We start from the raw sequence: 5,863 nt of genomic DNA on the forward strand, positions 1-5,863 counted from the left end.
TTAGCAACCCAAGACAAAAACCCTCAGGTTTAAGTCTTCTATCGTCCGTCATGTTTCTCGAACTTGTTAGACGAATCCTACACACACACTTGATTGTAATCAAATCTCTTAATTACAATCTTACAACTTTTTCCTCACAAACTCGCAACACTCCCTGATAAATCTCAAACTCTTGATCTTGTTTTGATCTTCTCTATGTAAGTCGCAAAATTCTTCCATGAACTATTGCAGTATTAATAGACTTTAAAAAAACTCCCAAGTATTGTTCAACACAACTTAGTCTTCGCCGCTTTAAAAAAGCATCTTTAAAACGAACTTGACTCGAACACCTTCTCACGTTAGGACTCCTCCTTGCATTCTGGTTTGAAAGGAAAAACTTTATCAATCACTAACTCCTTCTTCTACTTGGTTTCGCCTTCCTTTTCTAATATGAATTCTTAAGTTCACGTCGCAATTTTGTGCTTTTCTACTTCTTTCAGGCCTGTGTCTCCTTTCTTTACTTCAGCTTCGTTGTTTGTCTGGTTTCCTATTTGATTAAGAAACCTATCTTGCATGCGTACTCCTTTATAAAAGGAAATTTTCTGTTCGAGTTTCTTGTCAAAAAATAATACTTCTAGAACTTTATAATTTCTAATTCGGTGGTTGATATTCTCCTTATCCCACTCGATTCAGTTTTTTAAAAAGTACATGTTGGCGCAACGGGTTCCTTTCATCTATTCCTCTATTTTTCGAATATCAAAATCTTTCTCGTTCAAACCCATTCAAAATAACAGGGGAGGAGGAAGTATTCGGAAAGGAGCAATACTTTAGACGAGGTGTGTAAGTTTAATTATCACTATAACTTTCGGAGATTTTTCTCCAATTGTTGCTGCAATTTTCAGTCATATATATGTTGGTTAATTGTTTTGATTTGCATTCAATTTTTTCTTTTACCCTTTTCTGTATTTAAAACTTTTGATTAAGAGTTATATGTACAGATGTGGATGATCTTTGAAGTTTTGATCTTTGATTGGGTTTCTGAATTGCAGTGACCAAAGGGATAAAAAGAAGATAGTTGATTTTTTTATGTTGAAGTGGACTGATTTAAATGTCTAAAATCAATCTCTTTTTTTTTTTTAGGTTTTTATGTGAATATATGTAAATCAATCTGCTACAACTAAAATCAAATTAGTGGGTAACACTAAGAAGACGGTATGCCTAAAACAATAATTTTATTACTTTTTTGACATATCATATTAAGACATTTCAAAATCTAGTACCGGTGGTCCATTTATTAGGTGGATATGTGAGTTCGTTTTGTCATTTTCATTTCATCATCTTTGTTCTTTTTCTCATAAAATTATTGAAGAGCTCAATTTCTTAATGGGTAAATTAAGAATAGTAGAAGGAGAATATTAGAGAGTTTGATTTATTTAGGCTTTCTGTGGAAGTAGCGTTAATATATGTTATAGTGATGATGCCTGTTAACACTCAATTTTAACCCTCCACGATTTGATTAATTATTAAGCGTCTTAAATATTGAACAATGGGAAATAATTGTTTTTGAAAAATAAAAAATACTATCTTGACTATCTTCCAAACACTTTTTGTCACTTTTTCATATGGATTATATATTTTACTTAAAATATATAGATTTATATAATTTTCAATTTGAAGGAATAGTTAGTAAATTGATTTACCAAAAAACAGAGCTTCAATTAAGTATGCAACTTATTTTATTTAAACTGACAATTTAATTAAGATCTTTTCTTTTGGAATAATTATTTTGATGATCAACATATCACAAATATACAAACAAACAAAGGACCTTGTGATTTGAATGTGAACACATTTATCAGTTCTATCATTCTTAAATCCATTTGCCAACATTGTTTGGTCAAATTTCTTATGTCATTGTTTTGGGTGCTTGTTTTACTTCATAATGTGGCTTAAAAATTTCGCGCATTTTCTTTTATTTACCAGGAACCATAAAACTCTCGGGCTTTTTCATGTAAATTTCTACCTCTAATTTTATCATTTAAGAGAAATTATTCACATTCATTTTATGAATTTGGAGGTCATATATCACAATAATAATGTTAGCATCCGAATGGATATAATTCTAGTTACTGATGAGTATATATATCAATAAGATCAAAACCTTGTTTGTTTTGTCCTAAAGTCTTTGACACAAAGTCTTGTTGTATATTTGTCAATAGTTCTATCGACTTTTATTTTCCTTTTGAGGATTCACTTTGAACCCAAAATTTTATTTTCTGGAGGAAGATCAACCAAATTCCAATAGAATTGCTCAAGGTTACATCAATCTCACTATTGATATCATTTCTCAAAAAGGATGTGTCTACATAAGTCACAAGAAATGTTACAAAATCATATTCGAAGGAAGTATATGTCCCTTGACATTTAATATAACTCTGAATCTCTTTAATAAGTACATTTGCGTTTTGTTCTTTCCAAGGTCGTTTAGGACTTTCACTAGCCTTCTCAAGTCTAATTTTACAGTCACAGTCTTAGGTTTTATTTCTATCCTTTTAGGAATAGGAACTTGCACTTTGTCTAGACACCCCCACACTATGAAATATTTCAAGTTGGATTTCGTTCCTTTCCATTTCTCATATGGAATAGATTCTGTCCTGAACAAACAAAATTGTTTTTTTATGAAAAGACAAATGTTTTTTTGTTGTTCCCTTTTGCAATAAGGATAGTTCCTCCATACAAGTTTTGTGATAAACCCAAACTTCTACAAATGCATCCATTATTTCTTTCAACATTCAATTTTTTTATTTAGATTGATGCGAATAGGACAGTAGTTTGATGAATAAATCCACTTTCCAAACATATTTCTGCACAAGGAGATTCACACTCTCCATTTTTATCACTTCTTATCTTTTTCCCAACTGATTTTTAACTTCGATATTATATTGTTTAGACATTTCTATTGCTTCATCCTTACAATCAAGCAAATAGGTAATCTTCTTTTTTTTTTAAATTCATTTGTCAATTAAAGTAACGAGATACTTTTTCCCACTACGAGATGATATTGACTTCATATCACAAATGTTTGTGTCAATCAATTTTAAGGGATCAAAATTCCTTTCAACATATTTATAAGAATGCTCAGTATACTTAGATACCACATAAACTTGACATTTTTATTTGTTGCACTCAAAGTTAGACAAAACTTCTATGTTGAACAGTTTTCCTTACAAAGTTTTGTAATTGGCATTCCCCAAGTGTTCATGTCACAAACATTGACTCAAGCAAGTAAGAACAAATAAAAACATTCAGTTCGAAAAGCTCTTTGTCAGGTAGCTTTTTCCTCACTAATTTTTTGTTCCTATTTTTTACAATTTTGTATGATACAAATATTGTATAGAGTCATGACCTTGTCAAATGTCATTTTCAGAAGGACCTTTCCATAACGTTGAATTTGATTGTTATAGAACTATCCATGAACAAAGTTTCATCAGGTTAAATAAAGGCAATATAATCAAAATGTTACTTTTACAAAAACATACAAATGACTATTAACCAATATTCATGGCTATGCAAATACATTTAATATAATATACATATCTTTTCATGAAAAATCACAACATTTTAAGTGACACTTTCTTCATAAAAGAACACGATTATTTTGAACAAGTATATATATAATTTGGTTGTTTCATACTAGTCACACTATATACTAGTAATAGAGAAACTCTAACATAATACAAAAGTATCATTGAATTTCATATATTTTGCTCCATTGTTAAATTAGACACCAAGTCTAATCATAAGCAAAGAACCCCCACATTTTAAATGTGATCTCAGAATTATTTTTCAAGTATTTGAAAATAAATTTTTTCACATATTTTTCTATACTTTCAAAATGTCATTGGTAGTATGAAACCTCTTTTGAAAATATTATTCTACGAAAGAACTATAGATTTTTAATTCTCTTTGACAATCTTTACATAGTGTCAAAGTTCATTCCATAGAGGAACAAACACACTAACTTTGATTCGCTGGTCTTTCTCGTCTATCACAAATAGACATACTACTTAGTATTTTAGAATACGAACAATAAAGACAAAATTTTGTACATTTTTTCTATTTAACAATGAAGTTTATAGAACCTAAAAAGTACAATACTGACTTATCATGTGATGTTTTCATATTCTTCAAAGAAACTGCAAAGTCCAATTTATTTAGAGTAGAAAAAAAAAAATTTTAGTCTACAACAATCAGACACAATCAAATTGACAGGAAGTACAAAACTACAAAGGTTTTTTTTTTAATTCCAAACAAAATAAAACATATTCTTAGAGTATCACATAGAAATGTTTTTTTTTTCATTTCAAATAGTCTTCCAACTATAACATTTTGAAATACTATTTTATCAAACAAAAATATCCAGTCTCACTCTGCAAACTAGTGCATTTTAAAGGCAACACAATTTGCCAAGGAAAATTTATTAGAAAATCATACGATTTGCAGAACTTTTTCCAAAGGCATACATGATAAATATAAAAATTATTAACCTTTAGACACTTTTTTCCTCCTTAAATGAATAATAAGAAAGTTACATCTTTAATTGGAATACCAAAAAAAAAATTATGTTACGTTCTCACTTCGACGTTTCTAAACAAAGCAATGAATTATGGAGAAGTAATGCATTTATGATCAGATTCTCCCAATCAGTAGAATACAAAATAAAATAATAGTACAATAATTTCCTCAAGATTGTTGTTCATTTTATATTCCTAAATACTTAAAACTAAACATTGAAGAACTTTATAATACACAACAAAGTTTAAGAATATTTTCATGACTAGAAAAATAAAAGTAGTAGAGAAACTCGATCAGAAACATATTAGAAACAATATACAAAATATTTTTCTTAAATAAGAATTGTTGTCAATTTGTGTTTAGAGAATCTTACTGATTCCAACAAATTTTGCAGACACACGAATTTACCAAAGTTTAATGAACCAGCAAAGAACAGAAGAACATAAATTAATTCTAAAATCTAACATCTGTAACACATACAAGAATTTTGAAAAACAAAAAGTAGATCAAGACCAATGAATGCACAATGTCTACTAAAGGAAATTATTCCCCTCTAGTATCCGAGGTTTGATTTAGAATATGTCTTCCCAGGATAGAATGATCTCAATCACTAGTGTATATCCAAAACGCTGGTGTCAGCGAGCCACTCAACGGCAGCAAAGTACACTTAGAATACTAGATTTAGAAGTAGTTGAAGAAGTCTGAAATTCTATTATTAAAATGAGAGGAAATCTCTCAATTTATAGAAACAAAGGGTAGTACGAAAAGGTTCTGATTGTGCCTTACCGGAAAAGTCATAAACCTTTCAAAAAGTCACAATCTTTCAGAAAGGTCGCGATCTTTCATAAAAGTCACAACTTTTTATTAAAGGCGCAAATTTTCATAAAAGTCACAACTTTTCATTAAAGTAGCAACCTTTCATAAAATTTGCAACTCTTCATTTTCCATTCACACATTTAAAACCCAAAACTGTTGAAATATTTATAGACTTTAAAACTCACCTAAGTCTTGTCAACACAACTTAGTCTTCTCCTCTTTAATGAAACTTCTTGAAATTAAACTTGACTCGAACTCCTTCTCACGTTAGGACTCCTCCTTGCATTCATCTTTGGAAGGAGATACTTACACACAATTTACCTTAACTGAATAACAAACTATATTAATCAGTAACTCCTTCTTCTAGTTGGTTTCAGTTACTCTTCTACTTTGAATTTGGAATCTCACGTGGCAAGTTTCTACTTTCTATTTCTTTTAGACATTTGTATCCTTCTTTTATTTTTTGTAGTTTTCCTAATTTATTATGAAATAT

Source organism: Solanum lycopersicum, chromosome 9 (assembly GCF_036512215.1).
Source record: "Solanum lycopersicum chromosome 9, SLM_r2.1".
NCBI lineage: Eukaryota > Viridiplantae > Streptophyta > Magnoliopsida > Solanales > Solanaceae > Solanum > Solanum lycopersicum.